Genomic DNA, 12,852 nt, shown 5'->3' with positions numbered 1-12,852 from the left:
TATGTCGCATTATCCACTTAGTGAAATCGATCATTTCATTAAGTGGACATCCACTTCATGAAAAGTATTCATTTAGTGAAAATAACGTTTTACTACACTATATATTCACAATTTTTCTGCCTTTTCATGAAGGGGTCAAAAATGTTAAAATTCATTTGTGTAATATTATTACTATTATATACAAGTATTTTTGGTTACTTGTACGATTTGCATTATATGATATAATCTTATATAATCTTTAACAATGAAATATGAAAATTAAATTGTACATTTTCTTAAACTTTATTATTTATTTTTAAATGGTTGAGAATTATAGCCTTGCACAACATTTTTTTTTTTTTTTTTAACAGGCGCATCTTGTAGTTTGACACAGGCTTCCGATATACACTAACAAGAAGAAAAACCTTGTCCACCTGTTATGTCTGTCGCAGTCTCTCGAACAGTTGGGTTTTTGTCCAACAAAATCTCGTCACTCGTTAACAATTTCTCACATTTTACTGAAACCTCCTTCATACCATCCTTTAATCAGTCCGTGTTTAGTCCCTAGCTTATACTGTTTAATTTTTTTGCAACGACTAAACATTCAATATTTGATGGATCTGTAGGCCCTCTGTCGACTTTTGGGACAGCCATTACCTCACAATCGTTCATTTCGAAGTCTGGAACATCTGCATGACTAGTCTAAAAAAGAATATTATAATAATATTTTTATTTTGTTTTTAAAATTATGTTATTTAAAAATTGACAATATTTTTTTATAGCAACATTTTTTTCAGCAATTTTGTTAGGGCCTTCAAAGCCGTTTCTCATTGAATTTTAATCTGTTCTTTTTTGTGCATAGTTTACACATAACGGATCCCTCATCATCTTGATTTTCCACTTCATTTATGTCAATTTTACATATGTGATGTGTATAATTAATTGTTGAACATTATACAATTTCTTCAACTTATTCAATTTCTTCTTCAGTTATAATAGTTTTAACAAAATCAATTGGCATAGTCTTTAACTTGTCAATGCAACTTTTGGGTCATTTCCAAATAATGCGTTAAATGGGCTTCTACCAATTGAAATGGATAATTTTCTTGCCACTGAACAAACTGAAGACCGATTGACTATCTCTTATATTCTAGTAACTTCTCATAAAATAATATTTTTCCCATATTATACAAAATAACGTGTTACTAATCAACAACTACTAACAACTGGTATAAGATAGACTGACAGAGTATTGTCAACGGGGTCATGTACACTATCTGATCGACTGACGAACCAGTTTATACAATGTACAAGTTACAAATTATATCAAGCAACATTTATGTTAATTTTAAAGTTATTTAATATTATTTTAGATAATATAATATAATAAATAATGCAAATCGCACAATTATACCCAATACCAAAAATACTCGAATACAATAATATTAATGTGGATAAAATGAACTTTATCCACTTCATGGGAAGGTAAAAAAAAAATCGTCCATGTAGTGTAGTAAAACGTAATTTGTTTTACATGGATACATTTCATGATGGATGTCCACTTCATGAAATGAGCGATTTCGCTCAGTGGATGAGACACATATTTATTATTATTGTATGTAATTATACGTCCTAAACGTCATATTATATATTATTATAGGTACCTATATGCTACCTACCTAGGTACATACTCTGTGGAGCTATGCTGTCGCTGCAGCTCAGTATTGACAATCGACGATCTCATTGTAAATACACCGTTTCTCGGTAGGTATACATGTATGATATAATAATTGGATATTGCAGTGACGCAGTGCAGCAGCAGCGGCAGTTCTATACGACGTTTTAATTGCCGTATATGTAGTTTCCTCGTTTATATATTGGTACGTACGTCTATAGGTAAAATATATGTATATTTATATATTATGTATATAATATAGCTGGTGCCTGGTATGTTTACCTACCATAAAAATGTACAGCGAATAATATTCCTATATATACACTTCTGCAAGCACTATATACATACAATATGTATATAAACGCAATTTTTTTTTACCGACGGCTAAACGCAATGGCATACCTCCTATGCGCGTGTTCCCGTACCCGTATTAATTTAATAACCGACGGTCTATGGCAATACCAATTATTATGTATGCGGCTACGCAATGGACAATATTATATACCTACCTACGACGACCTGCCATTTTCAGACCCGTGACCCCCCGTGGCCCCGCCCCCGTACGTTAGCACAACGTCGCGAACCAGTGGCGCCGAACCTATATATTATTATGTACATAACAATAATAATATTATGTACACGAACCGGAGCGATCATTTCGTACAATAATTTCGGTGTATTTTTCCACTTTCCGCCTACCTAATTATATTATACTAATATATGTGTCGACTATAAACATCTTTTGGCTTCGAAATATCCATACTGCTCCACTGTTGGTATAATATATACGACCGTCATCTCGTCGTATTTACGTATAGTATTGTGTGTATTGTAGGTGTATTATTGGAGGGTATACGGCGTACTCACCTTAACACCAATTTTCTGATATGACGTTAGGTACTACTCGTTCTATTACGTAGAATATTACTAGAGAGACAAATAGGGGTTATTTAGAGTAACATCGTGCATCCATGGGGTATCAAGCGACAAGCATCTTGAATAATACGTTTTACTCAATTGCACGTGGTTTAATGAAGTCTGGGAGTAGTCGGTGGATAAAATAAAAAAAGTGATGGGATAGCAATTGCTACCCCGTAATGGCGCCTTACGGAGACGAAGGTATCCATCTACATAGGCATATATAACCTACAAAACTAATCAAAAACATTGATTACATTAAAAAATATTTTTTTATCTTTATCCTCGGCGAATTAGTTTGGTCGTTTGGTGGTCATTTTCTTAATGAGAATCAACCATCATATCAATATCAATAATTGTACAATTATAATCACAAATCACGGTTATGGATACTATCAATGTTATGGACTTATGGTTGAGGAACTGTCACTAGGTTCCGCTCTAAACCTATCATAAGCTCTAATGTATTTTTAAAAAAGTTTATGGCAGATTTTTAAAAAGACAATGTTTTGTTATCATTACTTATAATGCTATATCAATTAAGTTTATGTTGTTATATTATATATTGTTCTAAATAAAAAATTTTTATGTTGTTTAATTATAATTTTATCAGGTATACTAGTCTGTAGAGCTGAATTATTTTTTTTAACTTTATAGTTTTATACATTATACACAGCAAACAGAACAGAATTATGTAACAAAAAGTAAGTTGAGCTCCTTCTGATGCATAGACGTAAATATGTTTAGTAATCTGGGGGGGCTATATCAATTAACACGCACGATTCCCAAATCCCCCCTCCCTATAGGTATGCCTATGTGCTGAGCGTATACACTAGAAAAAAATTACGCTCGTTTATGTCCATAATAATCATAAAACTATCATCGTGATTCCTGGGCTGCCTATAAGTAAGTTTTATTTATCGTCAAAGCGTTTATCAATAATTCTGTATAATATTATTTATAGTTTCCCTAAAATGCAAAAATAAAAGTAAAGTATAAAGTAAAGTAAGTATAAAAGTAAACTTTTGCGTATTTAATGTGTAATAACTGTGTACTTATTAATTAATAAAAATAATAAGTGAAAACATGATTCTGCCAGACAAGAGACAAGAATGAGAACTCTTTAAGAAAACATAACGATAAAGTTCCCCGTCAAAATCAGTAAATATAATGATTGTCAATTACAATTGAACTCGTTAGTGCTGAGTAAACATTTCAAAGATAAATGAATAAATATTTTACTTTTTCTAAACAAAAAAAATATTAAATGTATTCCAGACATACTTAACAGATATAGAAAATACTAAAATACCTAAGCTCAAATAAAATGTCTCCATAAAAAAAAAATTTCATTAAAATCCCTGTATATGAAAAGAAAAGTATGTCTGTATTTTTAAAATTCGTTACAACTTGAAATATAATATTTTTATTTAACTTGGTAATTTGTTTAGATTATTAAATAATCATATTCGAATTCTAAAATTCTCGGGCCCTACTTATAACTGGTGAGGCGTGCCCACCTCAGTATGCTGATATTTATAAAAAAGAAAAAGAATTATTAACTGTATAAATTGCGCAGCCAATCCTAAAAAGTTTCTCTGTGTGGTGATTCGCCGAGGAGGGATATTTTTTATTTTTCATTGATAACGGTAATAGATATTTTATTATATTAAACATCTAAAATTTAAAGTTATTTTTCAGAAAATAAATCTAGGTAGATGAAATTAAAAAAAATATCGATTAAATCAACATTATGATTGTGAACATAGGGTTAGTTAATTTCTAAATTAAAAAACAGTATTAATAATTTACTGAAAATTACCATTTAATTCAACAAAGTTGTTGTTCATTCTGACAACTCTACATACCTTGTAGACATTTCAAATTTACACAATTCTTATGTACCTATTTAAAATTTAAATTGATAAAAATCTGTATTTAAAACAATAGAAATACATTGTTGATTCAAAAACGTCATAGGTGACATTGTTAAATCTATAATAGTACATATATAGGTTGTAAGCGGAACGAATTATCTAGTGATTTTATAATTATGTTTATTTAATTTTGTTATGTTAAATGTATATTATGTACATTTGAAATCTAAAATATTTGTATAATCCCCTTCCAAAAGAAGATTAAAATACAACACTGCGTTGCCCTTTGATCTTACCTATATCTTTATTCTACTTATGTAAAACGAATTTTAAAACATACTCTCAGCAAATATTAATGAAAATAATATTAAATAATGTATAATGTGTGAGTAATTTAGTATGTTGAACGTTCAATGTCAACATATAATTCTTTGTACCTACACTGTACCGATATTTAATGTTATAATTTGAATGTCTGTTCGTTCTGTGTGTGGCCTACACTAAGACGTATACAAAAAATGGTCAAACCCTACCTACACGTTTTCTTAAAAAATTTACATTAATTCATGTATTATAATTTTATTTTCAATTTACCAAAATGTTTGTTTTAAATTCTGAGAAAATATTCCCGGAAAATGAATAAAAAACATTTAGAATCAATTACACAGATAAATGTAGGCGTTTAGAATGTAATAAAATAATATTGAAAAACATTACAATATTATAGATTTTAATAAATATAATAAGTGCATATATATGTATACATTAAACAAAATCAAAATCATTAGTATAGGTATATTAAGTTAAGAAATAAGAATAATTCAGCACTAATAAGAACTATATGTAGATTTAGGTATACCTACAACTACCGACATAAAAGTCCAGGTCAGTATACTGTAGTCGATCAGTATCTTATTTAGCAGGAAAGGGCAATGTGCACTGTTGATGAAAAAGTAAAAATGTCCATTACTGTTGAAAATAAGCAAGAAAAACAACAAAATAAGGGGAAAATGTGTCCAATATTTGAAAAAAATCGATTTTGGTTTTTTGGTGTACTTAATTCAAAAACGAATGACCTATAAGTAATTTTCACAAAATATTAATCTAATAAGCATTTTCTATATACATAATACAATAAATACACTGAGTTTCTGCTCATAATCGTTTTTCGTATAGATACAATGATCTATTATTTAATTCAAATTTAACACATCCATTACAGTGACCCACTCGACACCTACTTCACGCCGTACAGCTGCAGAATATGGTACCCACTTGCGATATGCCCACCTTTTTGTGTATTATTATATTACTTTTTTAAAATACGACTTGTACGTATGTGATTTATCTGTGATTATTTTTTTGTATCTATAGAGGTAACAATGTTTATTACCCTGGGCCCACGCGCAAGTTTGATTCAGTGAGTCTCACTGTCTTAGTGTTTCTTATTAAGAAGATTAATTTTAAAAAACATTAAATTATGTAAACAAAACATAATTTCTACTTTGTGTTGTCGTATGTACAAAATACAGCCATAAAACATGCAATAAAATATTTCCTAACCAAGTATATTATTTTTGAAAATGCGCTTCAATCATAAGTGCAACTATTGGCGGCTAGGGGGAATGGCTTACCCCCCCCCCCCCCCCAAAAAAAAAAGAAAAAAATTATTCAATCGTTACCTAAGATACTAATAAACCTTTTAAATTCAATTGTAACTCTTATTTTTATTTTTGGAATAAAATTATTATTTAAAGTTTATAATTATTTTATATGGCCTATGATAAATATGCTGAATATGCATGTCTGTATGCCTGTGTTTGTTTTTAACGAAACGATTTATGTCGGTACATTGGAATAATTTTTGTTTATGCTTTTACATTATATATATACACTGAATTATAATATACAGACAATATATATTAGTATTGTGAAAAATAAAAATTGAGTAAATTAATATTAGTTAATTGTAGAGTTATCATAGTTGTCATACTAGAAGCTACTAAAAAAAATATATACATTTTTTTTTTTTGTATAATTGTATACATTATAATTGTATTTTTTATACTTTTGCATTGGGGGTGTCACCGGTGTTGAAGTTATTTTTGGTGCAATATCAGGGTAGGGCTACAGCCCTTCCCAGCATTTTAGCCCTAGTTGCGTCACTAACTTAGATTTAAATCTGATTACCTACATACTCATAGGCGTGCGCTGAAGCATGCTATGTGATATTTCATGGACCGAATTTCCCTATGACTCAATCATATTGCCCTAATATTTGTCATAAATCTACCTACATTACCAAATTGAATTTTAAATAATTAAAAAAGTTTGAAAAAATTGAATGATTCACTATATGTATACTCTGTAGTTTTATATTGTTAGGTAGTAATATTGTTAATAACCCAAAACTATATGTAGCAGGGCTTCAAAGCGTTATTTTATACCGGAAAAAGTTTTCAGAAAATACAATTTAGATGTGTTGCATTTATAAAATTGTTGACTTGAGGGCCGATGGTAACATATAGGTACTACCTACCAGTTTTTAGAGTTTGTGCACGCCTATTAGTAGGTATACACTATAACTATATATACCTGGTAATGATTTTAAAATGTCTTGCAAATACACACAGCCATTATAGGTACCCACATAATATTGATATAGGTAGGTAGTATCAGAGCATTATTTTTTTAATGTAAGTCTAGCATTAAGTAATATGAATTTTACAAACAATATTATGTACCTATAAAAGTCTACAAATGTCAAATACTGACCAATAAAAATAATTTACTCATGAGTGATTCAAAAATCATATATTTCGTACTATTCTTAAATTATTTACTACCTCAAAAGCGTGTTCTATGAATACAAATAGTAGACTTTGTGTATAATATACAGCTAGCCAAGTAATTGAATTTCAATTCACCCTCCCCTCCTTTCCTTAGTAATTGATAAAAGCAACCCTTAGCCGCAACGGTCTTAACGACCTCTGTAATTGCGAGTCTTAAATGGGTAAATACAGGATACTATATTATAGTGTTGACCAGTCGGTTGCCCACAACGGCGGTTTTCGGCATTTAAAAAATGGTTCTAGGTCACTTTTTACTGTCGGACATTAAAAATGCGAAACTATAGGACACTTTATTCGGTCGCCACTCGCCAGTCGGCTAAAAATGTACATTTCAGAACGGGGACATTTTTTACTATTATTATATTATATACAATATTCATACAATCATGCACAGTATAACATTTGTATAAATGCTTAATATAAACAAGTCATATAAGTCATTAAAAATAATATCAAAAATGTTTTACCTTAAGTTCGATGAGATTTAAACATAATTTGGTATTTAAGTATTTTACATTCAAAATAATATGAGGAATGACTTCAGTAAATAATAATAAATTATACTATACCTACTTATATTTCTTAAATTTCAAAAATATATTGTTATCAAAAATTCAAAATTGATTATACCTAATTAATATTTAATATTATTTGTCATGACTTGTTTATGTTATGGAAAGCATTTTTATTTGAACACAATACTTAAAACTTCTAACATTTCTATATTTTTAATATATTTGTCATGACTTTATATACTATGTATAAATGTATTATTATAGTTACTAAATGATGTTTAAATCTCATCGATCTTTATACGGGCGCACGTAAACTCCGCCACAAGTACCTTTTTTTACTGTAAACTCCGCCAGAAAAAAAAAACAGGTAAAATTGGGTTCATGTAAACTCCGCCACTGAAAAACATCAGGTAAAATTGAGTTTATGTAAACTCCGCCAGTGAAGAAAATCAAATAGTAGAATAACCTGTAACGTCTTTACGTATACCTTATCTACTGCCGATATCATCATTGGAAATCCTGATTTCAGATAATATGAAGATAAAATTATTAATAATTTGAATCGATCTAACCTTGACAATATTTTATCAATTTTGACATATACATCACAATAGATGTAAACGTATTTAATGTGAGAAGGCACGTGGCAATGTGAGTACTGTCGCACTGACCAGGTAAAAAAAAAAACTGGCGGAGTTTACTTATACCCATTACAGGTAAGAAAAAAAAGCTGGCGGAGTTTACCATAGACCTATTATTACCTTTTTATCTTAACCGATATTCTGGCGGAGTTTACAATCGCCCCTTTATACAATTTTAAAAATAATTTGTTATGACTTCAAACTTGTTTATATTATCCATTACGTATAAATGGATAATAATATTATATACATGATACTATGTATATTATATTTATAATCACACCAAAAACACTTCGTTATAACTCCGTGTAAAAAAAGCTAAGTTAAAAAAAAAATTAATAATGATTAAAGCTTTAAAAGACGTGATATAATATGGAAATTAAGTAAAATGACATTTTATAATATAACAAATGCCTATGATGACAAATAAGATCAATTGTAATGTTAAATACTTAGTCAACATAATATGATGTTTAACTATTTGATCTTTATAACATTTTGAAAATAATTTGTCAGGACTTCAAACTTGTTTTTATTAGCCATTACGTATAAATGGATAATAATAATATATACATGATACTATGTATATTGTATATTTAATAATATGTAATATGAGGAGTATAATAGCACAAATTATCCGGGTTCTGATGTATATATTTGTACCCGATCATATACAATGTAAAGTGTGAATGTCCCCGTTTTGTATTATGTATAAACAATAGACGGTTTTCCTTAAAACATGTATCAGGGACCTCAATCAAAATATGTTTAAATGTACCTACCAGTTGCCTTCAACTTAATTAACTGAATGTTCTAATATCGTATAAAATACGGAGATAAAAATATTAGCAGATCAGATTTCGAAAAATCTGTTATTAATTATTCAAACGAAAATAATTCATAAATTAAACATTTTAAATGGTACTTGCCCGCTATAAAAGGATACTACGGTTAATTACTCGTCCGTGACATCACAAGGAAAACAGTAGAGTAGTCGTCGTCGAACATCGGATGAGTAGGTACCTACCTGTCTACCTACAACTTACTACCTACCTGTATTGCTAAATATAATATATGTGTATCTGTGGTTTTCCGTATAATATACAACGTTTTGCTGTAAGCAACGTCATAACCGTGTATGCATGAAAGTATAATATGCTCTCCTTTTCTTCTAATCGAGCGGATTATAATACAGTCAATATTATAATATATTTTTTTATATTGATGAAATCGACGTATTAAAAAGGTAAGCAGGAATACCGTACACGTCTCATAATACTATTTAGTTGTTATTATTTCCACAACAGTTCTAAATTTAATGTAAATTCTTAACGCATCAAATAGTGTATTCACATAAGTAAACACATATTCTTGTAAATTCCTATAAGGATCTAATAAAGTTTTAATTAAATCTATAATTGCAACATTGTTTATATTAATATCATGACTGTAGTATTATAATATACGTATTGATAATCTACAGGCCAGGATTGGGCAGACCGTTGTTGAGCGGCTAGCACACTTTTTCACACAATATACTTTTTTATCTAACCGATTCCACACATTTTCGTGATGCAAAAGAATTATTTTTGAATGCGATTCTACATAAAAATTGTTAGTATCAATCCAAAGCAAAGGGTGCAGATAAACAGGTAGGTATCTAGGAATCAACTAATTCGCAGCCATTTAAGTAAAAATAACTGAAAAAAAAACGTATATTGAAATTCCTTTATGGGCAATTTATAAGTACACATCACGTCATCACTATCAAAAAATGTACCCCGCTTAAGGTTAGGTTATATCTGTTCTTAAGACTTTTGACAATTTTACTTAACATTTCTATCAAATTCGTACCTAATAATAAAACAGTGTATTTTGTCACAATGAGACAAAAACAAGTGAGTGTATTCAATGACCAACATTTATATCCTAGAGCTTTTAAATTTCTATTAATATACGAGTAATAAACTAATAACATCTAAAGTCTTGAATTAATGAAATTAGTAATTACAAATTCTAAAATTAATTTTAAAATAACCATGTGTAATTGTATAAAACAGTCCTTATTCAAACATACAACCCTTACAAAATAAGAAAATACTAACCAACATTAAAATTAAAAAACTTACAGTTGCTTACTTTTTACCTACCATTTAATTTTCTAATTTAAATACCTATTTAAAATTTTAAATTTACTTATAAAAGAACATATAAAACAAAAACAAAACATTAATAATTGTATACAGCTCATAATGTGCCAAAATATTTTTAATAATATTTTTAAAAGAGATCCGCCAATCTTATTTAATTTCTGATTTACAACAATGAATAAATCCGATTTTATTTAAAATGATCCTACCTATTTCACAATTAATTTTTACCCAGCTCAGTTTATTACCGTTGTTATAATAAATTTCCCGTTAATAAAGTACCGTCTACATGAAATTCAATTTTATATAATATATTATAATTAAATACACAACTTTCAGATCATTAACTTCTTTATTAAAAAATTTACTAAAAAAACGTCGCCACTATTCACATACCTACCAAAGTATAGACTAATATACCTGTGACTAATAAAAACATTGTAAAACCAATACATTGCTACATTGGTCTTTTGTTTTTGGCCTTTTGATCCGTAAAACCTTATACCCACCTAAAAATATATGTAACAATTTTTTTAATAAATTAATTGGATGTATTTTTGTCGTCTTAATCCATCTATAGCCTATAACATTATGCATTGTCACATAATATACATTTAGTTTTTGTATACTTTTAAAGTTTTAAGACAACATTATTTTTATTTACGTTTGAATATTATTCATTTTGCACATCTACATTCTGCATCATATAATCATATATATCATATTTTTTTAATGAGTATTGTCATTCTAAATTTAAAAATAGGTACTTAAAATACAATTGCGTCTTATTATTTTTACCACTTTATACTATATTAGAACATAAAAGCATTATATTCTTTGTCTATACACAATTAATGTTTTGCTATCATACTTAATATGAATCCATGTAGATGTCGGTACCTATAACCGGAGTATAACCGGTATACATTATATTATGAATGTTATAAAATATTATTTACCTGTTGTAATTGATCGTGTCCATCTATAAATATTTTACATAATATGAAATTGATTTTACAATAATGTGTGTTTTCTTAATTTTTTTTTGTTGGTAGTTTTGATGAAATTTAGTTCTTGCTGAATAATTTTGGACGGTCACTCACTTAGCTGGTTTTCTGTTTTACGCTTACCACAAACCTTCTATAACCTCATGCCTTTCGACATACCTATTTTAATTATTGTCATCTTGGTTGTGTTTAACTTGATGGTCTAGAATCTGGTTAACACTTCCGTTAGTCCCTACAAAAGCCGATCAAATCATATTCGTAAAACGCCATTTTGCACGACCATCAACGTATTAGTTATAGTATAGGTAAAAAAAAATATCGAGACCGAGAAACCGTACGCCTGTAATATTTATTGGTACCTACTTATATATGATGCGAAACATAATACCACCAACTGGTTTTCACCAAAGTTACTTGAAGACCGGTTTAAGAGAGGGGCAGGAGGAGCCAATTTTAAGAAAGATTCTCATAGAAAATGTGGTAAGAAAATAATGAAATCCAACCATGTTATATGCATCTGTGTGTTTGTTAGCTAGGTACTCACTTTGTATATACAAAACATATTGAATGTAAATTATGAAATAAAAAGTGAAATAATCATTTTTATTTTATGTGGATAATTATAATTAGGAGATCAATATTATGGAGGACTTTAGATGATTGCAAACGTTTTTTATTGTTAAAACGCCGTTTGCTACAACACGGGGGATGTATGAGTGAAAGTAGTATAGTCAGGGGCGTACATTCAATTGTCTTATGGAAGGGAGATTAAATAATATTATATGCATATGTTTATCGGAGTGCTTCACCCAATGCTTACTAGTACTATACGTACTACACCCAACTTACTCATGTCACATTAACCATTTAAATTAAGAAAAAAAGTATTTGCATGCCAATACAATACTTAGATACTGAAACCCTTTTATAGTTTTTAGTATTTAGAACACTGTTTACGTATTTATTTTGTATATTCACTTGGTTACATTATGCCGTCTAATTTACCAATAAGAAATGTACTAGCGTGTACCAGATGCATTAAGATTTCAGAATGTTTAAGACTACCTGTAAACAAATATTAAATCATAAAATTGATTCCCCTTTTAGATTACTATTGCAGATAGTATTGATTGATATAAAGTTTGAAATAAAAGTTACGACAGTACGACCATAGATTAATACACTGAACGATAAGATTACGACACTGAATGTCGGACATTTGGACAATCTTGTATATT

The sequence above is a fragment of the Myzus persicae genome, unplaced genomic scaffold (genome assembly GCF_001856785.1).
Source record: "Myzus persicae strain clone G006 unplaced genomic scaffold, MPER_G0061.0, whole genome shotgun sequence".
Lineage (NCBI taxonomy): Eukaryota > Metazoa > Arthropoda > Insecta > Hemiptera > Aphididae > Myzus > Myzus persicae.
This window is presented reverse-complemented; position numbering follows the sequence as displayed.